A 13,953-nucleotide genomic window follows, 5' to 3' on the forward strand; every position below is an offset into this window, starting at 1 on the left:
CCCGAGGCTCCGCCCCACACCACTCAGCGACCCAGGAGCAGGGCAGATCCGGGACACAGAAAGACGCTTAAGAAAAAGCCCTCCGGTCCCAGCCCCCTGCTCTGCCACAGACTTCCCAGGTGCCCTTGGGCACATCACTCAGCCTCTCTGGCGCTCAGTTCTCCCGTCCGGGAAATGGGGCTGGTGGCGCTTCCCACCCTCGCACGAGCCTGGGAGGAGAACTACCCTGTGGATTAGGAAGATGTTCAGATACTGGGGTAATGGGGGAGGGGTGCAGGGGGAGCATATTAGCACCCTCGTTTGGTATCTGGAGTCTGTTTGGAAACAAAATATTTCCCTGAAGTCTTTCCAAACCCAGTATTCAGCCATAACCTTGGGAAATATGTAACAGAGCAGTGTGGTTTTTTCCCGTGTAGCCAGCCCCCGATCTGGCACCAGCCCCCAGCTCTGCCCCCTTCCTACCACTGTGGCCCCTTCTCACCTCCTGACCCTGGCTGGGTGCCCCAGGCCCCTCGTAGCAGGGGGCTGTCCAGGAGGGTGCAGGGGGGTCTCCTTGCAGCCATGAAGGGGTGTCTGGTGGGTGCTGTCACCTCTGCCAGAGACCCCCAAGAAACCCACTAGCTTCCTCCGCATGCGGGGAGGGGCTCCTACTTTGTGACTTGGGAGGGAGATTCCGTGATGTCACAGCCCGTGGGGGGAGGGGTTCAAATCACGAGTCTGAAGCGGAAGGGCAACCCCCCACCCCCACTCAGATTCCGCTAGGGGGCTGGGCTGGGATCTCTAGGGAGGGAGACACAGGAAAAAAACAGCCACCACTATGGAACCCAGGAGTCCTGGCTCCCAGCCCCCCTGCTCTCACCTCTAGACCCCCTCCACTCCCAGAGCCAGGGATAGAACCCAGGGGTCCTGGTGCCCAGCCCCCACCCACTCTGACCACTAGACCCCACTCCCCTTTTAGGCTCACTGCCTCTTCTATCCACCCCCTCCACCTGTCCATCCCTTTGCTGCAGGTTTTTGGGGTGTCACCCCTGCTCTGCACTCCTCCACTGCAGTCCAAGGCCTTCCCTCCATCCAACCACATATCCTCTCCCCCCTCGTGCTGGATCATCTGCTTGGCCCCCCACCCGTTCTCGGGGCGCACTGTGCAGCGTGGCTTGGGATTGTGCAAGGGCCCAGCACCAGGCAATGCAGAATGGAAACCGCAGGCCCTGCCCTGCCCCACCGGAGCTGCCCTCCAGGTGCATCGGAACCCAGTGCCCTGCACCTGTGACCACCTGCCCCACAGGGGTGAGCTGCCCCCCCGCCACGCTCCGCAGAGGGGAGAAGGGTCAGGCCAGTCAGGCCATTTAGGATGGGGGAATCGCCACCTCTGTTTCTCCACAGCCACTGCCTATCAGCAGGATTCCTCCTCCTCCTCCCTCCTGTGCCTCAGTGCGACTAAATCTCCACACCTAGACAGCTGGTCCATCCGCTGCACCCCAATCCCCCATGCCTAACCCTCCTGCACCTGGATCCATAGAATTAAGTCTCACATGTCTCTTGTGCATAGAGAGTCTTGGCCCCCCTCATTGGGTGACCTGAGTCTGAGAAACACAGTGTCCGTCTTCTCTAAAGAAGTACTTGGAGAGGCTTGTCCTGTGGGACCACGTGGCCTAACGGATAAGGCATCTGATTTCGGATCAGGAGCTTGAGGGCTCGAGTCCCTTTGTGCTTGTGTCATTTTACCATTGTGCTGAAAGTCCTGCTCCCTTCAGCACTGGAACCTCTTCTTGACCACTCAGGCCAATGTTCTGGCTTCACCTACAGCCCCAGGAAGTAGTTGGGGTTTGGGCATCACAAAGGATGGGGCATGAGCCCCACGTGCTTCCAGTCTAGCCTTTGCCATTCCTGACTTACCAAAGAAAATGGGTGGCTGCCCGGGCTAGTGTGTGGAGCAGTTTCCCTCTTCCAAATGTGCACCTGTCCCTGTGCTTGAGGGGACTTGCTAAATAGCGCCTTGGGAGCCTGCGTGTTTCTCTGCTTCTCGCCAGCTGGGGAAAAGCCTCTTGGGGTAAAATCTCCTGCCCCACTGCCAAAGTGAGCACCTTGAGTGGGAACAGTCGGAGGCCCCACCAAGGGTGCTGGCCCTGCTTTCCTACCGTTTTCTGATGTTGGCCCTGCATGCTGGTCTGTGGGTGGCCATCAGTGGGTGTTTGGCATGACAGGGAGCAGGCTGGCCAGGTGTCTTTGTGGCTGTCTGCTGGCCACACATAGACATGGTCCTTCCCTCCTCTGAACAGCCAGAAATGCAGAGTTAGTCTGTGCTTAGAGAGCAGAGACACAGGAGACTCAAGACGAGAGGGCGAGAAAGAAGGAGAGAGGACCTATGAAGACAGCACACACTACAGGGACACGGCCTGGTTAAGGGACGTGGAGGCAATTGAAATGTGCTTGGGAAGATGGTGATGAGGGATTGAAAAAAGATCAGATTCAGTGAAAGCTGAGACCAAGTGAGGGAAGCTGAATGGCAGCTCTACATGGGGTCATACACCCCCCCATGGGCACCTCGAACTGTGCTAGACACAGAGAAAAGGCAAAGAGGGATCCAGCCCCGAATGATCCTCTTCTGGGAGGAGACCCCCTGGATCATTAGGACGTGGGCTGGGAATGGAGTGGAAGGTCCCTCAGCACGAGGAGAGAGAAAGGCCGCAGAGCTAGGGACACTCGGCAATACGAGTGAAAGGGCTTCACACCCTGCAGCAGCAACAGCTGGGGGCTGCAGGCTTGGCCTGAGCTGCATTGGCAGCAGGACAGGAGGCAGGTTAGGACTGAGATCCCTGGGGAATGTCTCCCTCCTCATCTGGGGCTGGTTTAGATTTAAACAATGATGCAGCCTCTGCTCCTGAGCAAAAGCCCCGGAACCCCGGTAGAAGTGGGGGAACCACGAGGCCCTGCCCGTCTCCAAGGCCTCACCTCTCCTCTTCCCCTGGAGGCCCTGCCCCCAGCCAGGACAGAAGCTGAAGCCAGGCCATGGTAAAAGCCACCTAGGGAGCCCAAGCCACTATGGGGAGCTCCAAACCCTCCACCTGCTCTGGGTTAGGGGCCGGGGTGCAGAAGCATAGGCGCCGACTCTGTGGGTGCTCCGGGGCTGGAGCACCCATGGGGAAAAATTAGTGGGTGCTCTGCACCCACTGGCAGTCAAGCTCCCCTCACCCCCATCCCACCCCCTCCCTCTCCCTTGAGCGCGCTGCATACCGGCTCCTCCACCTATCTCCCAGTGCTTCCCACCCGGCCACTGCCAAACAGCTGTTTGGCCGCTCCGGGAGGGAGGCTGAGGAGTGGGAACATGGCGTGCTCAGGGGAGGAGGCAGGGGAGAGGTGGGGCTGGGGCGGGGATTTGGGGAAAGAGTTGGAATAGGGGCAGGAAGGGGGCAGAGTTGGGTGGGGACTTTGGGGAAGGGGTGGGAATGGGGGTGGGACAGGGGCGGGGCCTCATGGAAGGGGTGGAGTGGGGGCGGGGCCGGGGGCACCCAAGGGAAAGAGGGGAAGTCGGCGCCTATGTGCAGAAGAGCCTGTAGTCATCAGCTGAGGCAGCCAGGAATGCAGCTATAAGTCAACCCAAAGGCTGGAAGGCATCTCTAGCCTGACTCTCAAGTTCAATAGCATGGGGCCATCTGGAACAGAGATCTCCCTTGAGCGGGCATGAGTAGCCAAGCAGGAGGGAAAAGAGAAACTCTTGTGCAATTGGGATGCTGAGCAGCAGGACCTCCAGGGTTTCGTAGCAATCTGACACAGCTCCAGAAGATCCAATCAAGCTCTGAACTGGGATTGCGAGATTCAGAGTACTGAGGGCTGATCATTACACCACAGGACCAGCTGGCTCTGACTTTTCTCTAGAGCACCTGTGACCACTAGTATTCACATGGCAGACTTATCCACTGCACTCCTTGGTTCCCTCCCTCGAGACCCTTTCTCCTCTCCCATCTCTAGTTCTTGTCTCTGCTCTTACCCCCCCGCCTTTGTTTTCTCAGGGACCTAGCCCCACATTGCTGTGTTGTCCACTATCCTGTTTAACTTCCAAATCAGCTGGGCCAGGAGCACATTCCCAGGTGATTCTACCCTGGGTAGATAGCAGTGATGACTGGTGTGTCCTCATGGGGAACCAGCTCACAAAAAAAGAGCCAGGAGCTGGTCCCAGCGCATCCCCCATCTGCTGTGCAGAGAGAAAATCACCTCCAGCCCAAGGCCCAGTTGCAAACCACTTGCTGAATTACAGGCTGTCTTGGAAGCCCACCGCACAATGCTGTGCCCACAAATCCATATCCCCAGCCATAGGGGTACTTCAATATAATCTAAATAAGAGCCATGGGGAAGGAAGCAGACAGGGTTAAAACCTGTGGCGCTTATGGCCCACCACATGCATTGGCCTCCCCTCAGGCAGGGGACTTATAGGCCCTATATCACCTGCACCCTATAGCCTGGATCTCTGGTGCTCCCAGACCCAACTGGGTAGACGCTGTTGCAGTCCCTCTACGGAAGAGGTGGGAGCCATACTCTCCAGTGGCAATATTTCTGAGGTGGATACAGACTCTATGACTCAGGAAGACTGGGGCTTGGCTCTGGATCTCCCCTATCAGGGAGAACAGAGGCTGAGGGGGGCACAAGAAGGGGAAAAGGTGACAAACAGGAACAGGAGAGATTTTCTTCTTGTTGCAATTCATCAAAATCTCATCCCTGAAAAGCTCCAGCCGGGGGGAAGCTCAGCCCACCACCCACTCAGTGAGCTACATGGATAATCCTGCCCCAGGGACTGAGGGCTCTTAGAATAGAGATATTCAGGCTGCCTGTACAGGCCTAGACTTGAAGATCTTAGGTGTATTTTTATCACTTAGCTAGTGACAGGGGTATAAAACAAAGAATCAAAATCACAGTCTGCCTGTGTCTGGGCCTTGTCTCACTAGGAGAGTCTGAGGCCTTGTTCTTAGGCTAACGCCTTTGGCTAAGCAGCAGGGGCAGCCATAAGCTGGGAAGTGAACAGTAACATCCTCACATCCCAAACCAGTCACACTGAAATAAGGTGCTATTGGGCTGTTAGGAAGACGATCCTGTCCCAATAGTGCCCATCACCACCAGATAAAGAAACAGATCTTAAGAGAGCATCTCAATGGTTGTGAAACCCTCATTTCTGTAGGTTTTATCTTATGGCCCCCACTTTTCTATTATCAATCTGTCTGGTTCTCTAGTTGTTTCTGTCTGCTGTAGAATTAATTTTGCTAGGTGTAAGTTAATTAGGGTAGTGGGATATAATTGGTTAGAGAATTATGTTGCAATATGTTAGAATTGGTTAGTTAAATTTCAGGAAAATGATTGGTTAAGGTATAGCTGAGAATATTACTGTATAAACTGGGGTCAAACAGGAAGTGGAAGGGGAAATTGGAATCATGTTTGTTAAATGGGGGAATGGGAAGAGGGAATAGGGACACAGGCAAGGCCCTGCGGCATCAGAACTGGGAAGGGAACCCTGGGGAAAAGACTCTATCGGCGTATAGCGATAAGCCCGACTGCTGTGAAGGGTTTTGAAATCTGCTTGCTTGGAAACTAACCCCGGTAAACATCACATTGTCTGCACTTCAGACTTGTGGTCTTTTGCTGCTTGCTGTCTGCGTGACAAGAATCAGGGAAGTGGCGGGGCAAGGGAAAGCCTCTAACAATGGCTGCCTTGCTCCTCTCCCACCCCAGGCTCAGGGATCAAAGGATGGGCAGGACTCTAGGCTCTGCTTGAGGGATCCTGGGAGGAGAAAGGATTGTAGATTCTCACCTGCTCTCTGGAGAAGAGGTAATAAGTGAAGGGGGCATTTTTGACTCCTCCCCTGTCTCAGTGTCCCCTGGGCTGGAATTCTATATTCTACACTGCAAAACAAGTGGGTGATGCCATTTGGTTAATGAAAACCAGTGCTCCAGGTGAGGCTTGAACTCACAACCTCAGCATAGCTCCTCTCAGCACTGCCTTATAAGTACTGTGCGCTAACCAATTGCACCACTGGAGCAGCTGTTAACTATTTTTTTCCCAGGCCCCTAGGTTGATAAAAGCAAGGAGTGACCCCAAAACATTCTTAGTGGAATTGAGAGCAGGTAGCGACAAATGTTGGTACTTGGTGGGGTGGATTCTTCTTAAGGCTTCCAGGCACCATTTCACCCTTTTGTTCATCTCTGTGGAATAAGAGAGCTGATTAAGACTCAATGTAGAGTCTTCCTGCAGACCAACAGATTGGAAATCACTGATAACCAGCTCTAAGTATTAGTCCTGCTTTGGGACAGTGTCTCTCATGCAAGAAACTGCCCAGTCTGTGCTAGCAGTGAGGCTCCCTCACTAACAGCTGAAATCAGTGAGAGCTGTGTGAAGTGCAGGGACCCAGGGGTGCTTGAACAGGGGGGAACAACACCCCATGACTTTTAAAAATGGGAGGGCTCTGCCTTACCACTTTGTAATGACCGTAAGGGCGAGTGAGGGTGGGAGGGGGGCGGAGAGCAGTGAGCGGGAGGCGGGGTCTTGGGGGGAAGAGGCAGCGTAGGAGCGGGGCCTTGGGGAGAAGGGGTGGTGCAGGGGCGTGGCTTTGAGTGGAAGGGATGGGGCCACTGTTCGGGCTCTGGTGGTCGCTACTTTTAAGGAGCCTGCGCCACTCCTGGTGGGACCACAAGACATCCCGGAGGAGAGAGGGTGGCCAGCAGAGCGGTGACAGGGTGGAACGGCAGGTGACCGGCAATGTGGCCGGACAGTGGAGGGAGAAAGGAGCTTTCTCCCCAGGAGGTGAGAGGTGAACTCTGGGTTTTCATTGACCCAGGACAGCAGCTGTGAGTGAGGTGCAGTGAAGGGGCGCGAACCACCAGCTGGGGGAGACTAACCCCTGCCCCGCCCCTTTCATCCAAGGCCCTGCCCCTTCCACAAACCCTGCTGGAGCCCAGAGCCCCCCCCCCCCCCGCAGGCTAGTGCCCCAGCCCCATCGCACCCACAGCGTCCCTCCCAGCCACCCCAGCCGGGTTGGTTACGTGGCCCCAACTCAACCTGCCATTGACTCGCGTGGCTCTGCGCTCCGTCAGCCGGGGCGGGCCAGGCTGCGGACGTGACTCAGGCTTGGGCAGCATGGCCGCGCTTCCCTCACGAGGCATGAGGCAGGCCAGGAGCTTTGCACGGCCTACAGGGAAGTGGGAGCGAGGAATCTTTGAGCCGGGGTGTCTCATCTGTTTCTCCCTTAACCCTTCAGTGGCGGCGGGAAGGGAGCGAAACGTGCCTGGCTCAAGGTTTCACACTCGGCCTTGAGGATTAAGCCTGAGCCTCCGGCATGGCTGGTGGGAGATGGGTTTCTGAGTTGCATCCAGCTCACTCTTTGGGCCACCAGCTGAAACCACTGAGGCCAAGAAGGACACTTTTGAGGTGGAAAACAGGGCTTTTCAGGCTCCCAGCAAGTCTTGAGGAGCAAAGCAGTAACACAGGGTTATCCTTGTCCCTGCAGGGGCTCAAACCACCATTCTTTCAGTGAGCAGCCAAATTCGCTGCCCCATTGCACCACAGATATACACAGATACAAGTCTGCTGTTACCAAGGCTGCTGCCTAGCAGCCTGCGCACCTGCCTGCCAAGGCGCTAGTGTGGATGCTGGAGGCTGGGGGGTGGATGCTGTCGGTGAAGAACCAGCAGAGTGACACAGGGGCAGCGTGCTGGGCCCATAACACAGAGGTCGATTAATCAAAACCCTCTTCTGCCAGCACCGGGCCTCCTTCTTCTTACACTGGGCCCTCAAGCGAGGGGGCGGCTGGCACAGCTCCAAGAGTCTAACCTGTGAGGCAGGAGGCAGCTGACGCCCGCAGCCTGCTGGGGAGCTCCCAGAAGATATTAAGGGACAGAGATTCCTCAATGCCCTTAGTAACAAGGGTTTGGGGTTCACCAAGGCCAGTAAGGGGGTCACTATGTCGGCCCTATAACCCTGGGTGTCAGGTCGCTGTGCAGCTTTGATCTAGAGCTCGGATCCCAACGACCGACCAACAGCCCACAGCCTCCCCCTGGGTCTGCCCCACTTGGTTACTCCTTACAGGCTGACCTTACCCCCTTCCAGCCCCGGATCCGCCTCCTAATCACCCTAGTGCCACTCAGAGCCACAGACGTGGAGGTGCTGATGGAGGGAGGGCTGACTCTAGGGTGGGGTTCTTCCTTAAAGATGGCTGCCAAATAGGTGGTGCTCAACTCTGCCAGCGACCTGCCCAGTTGCCTCGCTGCCAGGGGATACAGACATTTCTGTAAGGTGCATAAAGGGAGTATTTGGCTTCCAAGTTAATGTGAGGAATGTGTATATTGCAAGGAAACCTTAGTCTTATTTTCACCAAGGAAGCTGGGATATGTTGGAACACAAAGTACTGCATCTTGGGAACAATCCCCCAGAAATGGCATCTTCCACTCGACAAATGTTTTCTAGAACCATCGTAGCAAACAGTTAATACTCGTGTTTGTCTGAGAATAGAGTGAAGGGGAGTGTTTACTCCGACACCTCAATGAGTGAAACAGACAGAAAGAGGAAAGCCGTCCTGAAAGGGAATGGATCTGTCTGGAGACAAAGCAGACCCTGAGAATGAGCAATGGTGTGAAAAGAAGAGGTTCAAATGTGTGTTACATGTTAGTTAGTGTTCGAGGGCTTATCCCTTCACCCTCCCATTCCCTGGGCCTTCTCGCGTGAACAGAGAGCAACAATACCCGAAGTCCGAAGGTTCAAACAATTTGATGTTTATTGGGTGGAACTTCCAGCAAGCAATGATTCCCATTTCCTTCCTCAGTGTCCCCCTTCCCAGCTCTGACACCACAGAGCCTTGCCTGTGTCCCTGTTCCCGTTTCCCCCCCATTAGAAAAACATGGTTCCAATTTCCCCCCCACTTCCTGATTGACCTCAGATTGTCACAGTAAGAGAAGGCCCTTACACAGGCAAACAGTGATTGTGATTCTTTCTTTTATACCTCGATAACTAGCTAAATGATAAACATCTACCTACATTCTTAAAGTCTAGGCCTTTACAAACAGGCCTGAATATCCATATCCTAACAGCTGCCTCTGGGCTCCGCTTTGCCAGCTGCCTGCCATCTCCCCGCTGGTCATGCTGGGAAACTAAAGAGCACCCCAAGCCAACCCTGTGTGCCCTGCCTTCCCCTGCCAGTGCTCGCCCGCCGCGTCCTGTGGAGCTGGGGCCATTGCAGGGTTTGCTGATTTGTGTTCATGGAAGTAGCCTGTCAAATCCCTGGACATGGATCCGTTTGGTGTCCCAGAGGCTCATCGTCCCACAGGGCGCCCTGGGTGCAAGGACTGTGGGCAGCACGAGGCTTCTTCGGTATATCTCTGGAGTAGCCTCTAACCACCCTCCACGCACACAGCCCCTAGGTACTCCCTGCCTGCTCCCTGTGCTGGCTGAAAGGCTGATAATTGAAGATGAGATCAGGTTGAGTCTTTCTAACATATGTCCCCAGCTGGAAAAAAAGTGCAAGGAGAAGCAGGCACACCTGTGCCATTAGGAATACTCCTGGTCTGTACGTTAGTTTATATTTTGATAAACACCTCTAGAAACACACCGCTTGGTGCCGATCCCCTGTTTACAATTCTATTTGGAAACTCATCACTTAGCCAGCTTTGAATCCATTTAATGTGTGCCATGTTCATTTTGTATCGCTCTAGTTTTTTCACCAAATTTTGTGCCATACCACATCAAACATCTTACAAAAATCTAAGTCTTACATCAGCACTAATACCTTTATCAGCCACACTGGACAGGATCTATTTTCCATAAATAATTTTTGATTATTCTAATTTTATTCTCAGTGGTGACTGGCATTAATTATATTACCCTCCTTTAATTTTTTATTAATGGAGTTCCTTAGCTGCTCCACTATCTCGCCAGGGATTGATGTGAGACTGACCGGCCTATAGTTACCTTGAACCTTCTATTTACCCTTTTCAAATACTGGCACAACGTTAGTTTTCTTTCAGTCTTCCGGAACTTCCTCAGTGTTCCAAGGCTTATTGAGAAATCAACATTTACAGCCCAGTGAGCTTCTCTGCCTGCTCTTTTCAAAACTTGGATTCAAGTGATCTGGACCTGTTGATTTTAAAATCTCGAACTTTAGTTGCTGCTGTTTAACACCCTCCAGAGATACTAGTGGAATGTAAAGAGCAGCATCATATGATACGACTTCACCATCTGGCTTTTCCCCAAATCCGGGTACAAAATCGAATGGAGGGGTTATTAGATCCATGCTGAAATCTCTCACCGGAAGGCTTTTATTCTAGCCATCAGATCACTTTTGTGGCTCAGCTCTGCTCCCTTTCCAATTTCTGTGGCCATCAGAACTGGACACAGGATTCCAGTCTGTGTCTCACCAGTGCCATACACAACAGTACAATGTAGTCCCTGCTCCTACTCACTGCTCCCATTTGTACAGCCAAGGTTCGCATTAGCCCGTTTTGCCACACCCGGCACTGGGAGCTGATGTTCAGTTATTTCTTCACTAGGACCCTAAATCCTTTTCTGTCACTGGTGTCCGGGATACAGTCTCCTTCAGACACCTGCGATGCAGCATTCGTACACCAGGGAAATCTTGCACTATCTCCAATATCTCTGGGTGGGACTGAGGACTTTCTAATGGTGACGCTGGTAGGTAGTTACACAAGGGAAAGGGAGGCAGAGACAGTCAGGTAGAGGATCATTCTCAGCAATCTCCTTAAACATCTGCCCCCTCTGTTAAATCCCCTGGTAACCCGGCTCACAAGAGCATTCCCAGAACCGACGTCAGCAGAGAACTCCCGCGTCCTCTTTGTCTCTGCATTTGTGCTGGCCCCAGCCCCTGGAAGGACACTCCCAGAGATCGGATTTATTCCCAGAACAGTTCACGTCGTCCAGCCAGATCTGCCCATTTCCTTGCCCATGACGAGCAGAGACAGTTGCATTGCTGGCATGTCCACATCCCAGTAGTTTGCAAATGATGTTGGAGTCTGGCAGGTCCCCGAAATTGTCACAGACTGTCTCCCAGCTGCCACTGAATCTCCACTCTCCCGGCGCAGCGACCTGCCCCATTCACCAGTCTGATCCGCCTGCTCCCTGCAGGGATAGAGCCCGGCTTTTAATGTGTATTTTCCTACTGAACAGAGAATGTTTGTGAGATTTGGAAATGAATCACCTGAACAAACGACACCGACGTCCTCAGCAATTCCTGCCTGGCCTGTCTCAGCCGTGGAGTTGTCACAGCGAGTCAGACGAGTCTCATTTCCTGCACCCTGGGCTCTTCTCAGTGACTCTGCACTGGAGCTGCTCACCACGCTGGCATCGCTCACGTCCCACTGGTCATCCAGCCCCTTGCCCCACGCACCACAGAGGGAAATCTCACCTCTCCCATCCCACCAGCTCACTCCATTTAGCAGTGTGAGTGATTCAGAGCGACCTGGGCTCAGGAGAGATGGGAAATACACTGAATCACACTCTCTCTTCTACACTAGCAATAACACAGAGGAGGCATGACATTATGGACTGTTTCTCAATAAGAAGGTCTAAGCCAGGGATCAGACTGTGTCACAGTGTTAAAGGGAACAGCCTCTGTCAGAGACACTTTATAAGTGGAAGGTGCTCTAAGGATTGTAAAACTCTGAGCTTGAGAGAAGGGCTTGCTAGCAAACCCTGTAAATGGGGGGGTGCTCCGCCCAGGTGGTGGACTAGACCATTGCATCCTCTGAGGCCATGTCTACACTAGCACCTATGTTGGCAAAACTTTTGTTTCTCAGGGCTGTGAAAACACACACACACACATACACCCCGCCCCGAGTGACATATGTTTTGCCGGCATACGTGCTTTTGTGACTCATGTCTCCTGCCGACATGGCTACCACCACCCTTCGAGCTGGTTTTATTCTGTCAATGGCAGAGCTCTCTCCCCTCGGCGTAACCCGGCTACACGAGCGCGTTTACAGCACCTCGGCTGTATCGGTACAGCTGTGCCGCTGTAAGCTTGTAAGTGTGGACATGGCCTAAGTGTGTGGTGGCAGACGCTGTGTGGGGCACAAGTACTTTATCCATGAGTCTGGGAAATGTCCCATTTTTTACAGGTCCCACAACGTCGCCTTTATAACGCCTCTTCATGAGCAGCTTGACGGCTGGTGTTGGCCAGAGCCTGCTAGGTGCTTCCATCTTTAATCCACAGCCCCATTTAAATGACTCATCCCCTTTCATACAGTCTGCCTGATACTCTTAGCCAATAGTTTCGGACTAACGTGTCAGACGTCCGTTGGTCTCACTCCCTACGTCTTCACTACCCACTGTATCAGCAGTTAGCGATCGATTTATCGGGGATCGATATATCGCGTCTCGTTAAGACGCGATATATCGATCCCCGAACGCGCTCCCCGTCGACTCCAGAACTCCACCGGAGCGAGCGGCGGTAGCGGAGTCGACGGGGGCGCCGCGAATGTCAATCCCACGCCGTGTGGACCCCAGGTAAGTCGATCTAAGATACTTTGACTTCAGCTACGCTATTCACGTAGCTGAAGTTGAGTATCTTAGATCGATTCCTCCCCCCCCCCCCAGTGTAGACCAGTAAGGAGAAGCTTCTATTTAAAGACATAGGAGGATGGGCGCTGTTGCACATTTAGTTCTGTATTATTTCTATACCTTATACTGTCGGATTCGGTTCTCTTACAGAAGTAAAACCCAAAAGCAAAACACATCATGGGATGAAAAAGGTACTTCTTCACATTGCAGGCTACATCTATAAGGAACAAACTAAAGACTGGTTATCACTTCTTTAACTTTCCCTTTTAGAAATGTACCTGCTAAAAAAAGCAGGCCCAGTGGTTAAAAGTGTAAAATAAAAGACTTGAACAAAAATCAACGTGTGCCCCTAAGCCCACCACTTTTGTGGCCCAATTTGGAATAATGACCCCACCCAGCACTCTGAACGTTGGGGAAGTTTAGCTCTGGCTCTGGGAGTGAAACCCACAGCTTTGGTCCCTTCCTGAGATATTCTCAATTCTTTGCCTGGATCCCACAGGATTTTACAAATTTCTTTTCCTGCACAACGTAAATAGGTTAATAATAGGATCTTCTGGCAGAGACTGACCTGGCCTCTACTCAGGGCTCAGGGAGGAAAATTGGAGCAGTGAGAGACAGGAAAAAGTAGCTCCATGGTGATATCCCCTGCACTGTATACTCCCCTGGGTCAGTGTCATGTGAAGCAAACTCAAATTTCCAATGGAAAATAAAACATTTCTAATGGATGATGCACATTTGCTCATAAACCCAACACAAATACATTGAGCTGAACATGTGCTCGGCATCACTATTTGACTCTATCCCACAAATAACTGTGCAGTCATTTATCCCTCACCTGGCACCAATGGCCCATCTCCTGCAATGTCAGTCTGATCACCAGGAGTCACTAGAGAATTCTCCACTGTTTGGTCATGTACAGCTGTGTCCTGGGCCCTCATCCCAGCACGTTAGCTGTGAACTTCTTGGGAATTTGAAATAGAAACTCCAAGGAACCTGCTAGACGGTTTGGTTGGCTCAGGATTTGCTGGGTCCCAGCCCCCTGCTCACCGCACACTTACTGAGCTGTCTGTGAAATAGACGTTAGTGCAGGTTATTCTCTGAGACAATCATTAGACTGACATTGCTGATGATCAGGTTCAGTATGAGTTTCTCAGGCTGGTGCAGCAGCACGTTGGGTTCCCATGAACCAGCTCCTGCTATTCAGTTCAATCCCCTGCCAGACACCTGGATCAGTCTCCTCCTGTTAACCACAGACCAACAGGTTCCAATCACTGTATTGTCCCACTTTAGTGTTAAAAGAATTTGTAATCAGTTTTTGAGTCTTGGGCCAGATTCCCTCCCTGAGTGTGCTGGGCTCCGGCCTGGGACTCTTTCTCCCTCCTGCCTAGCTCTGACTACGAAGCCTG

General features: G+C 52.9%; 1 non-coding gene across 1 annotated transcript; it reads right to left on the bottom strand.

Annotated features, from left to right (window-relative positions):
- Window positions 1-5,932: 5,932 nt before the first annotated feature.
- On the bottom strand, window positions 5,933-6,026 carry TRNAI-UAU (transfer RNA isoleucine (anticodon UAU)). Its single transcript has 2 exons — window positions 5,989-6,026; window positions 5,933-5,968 (listed from the first exon to the last, which is right to left on the bottom strand). It is a non-coding gene; the product is annotated as a tRNA-Ile (tRNA).
- Between the last annotated feature and the right edge of the window lie 7,927 nt (window positions 6,027-13,953).

This window comes from Emys orbicularis, chromosome 15, assembly GCF_028017835.1.
Source record: "Emys orbicularis isolate rEmyOrb1 chromosome 15, rEmyOrb1.hap1, whole genome shotgun sequence".
In the NCBI taxonomy this organism is placed as follows: domain Eukaryota; kingdom Metazoa; phylum Chordata; order Testudines; family Emydidae; genus Emys; species Emys orbicularis.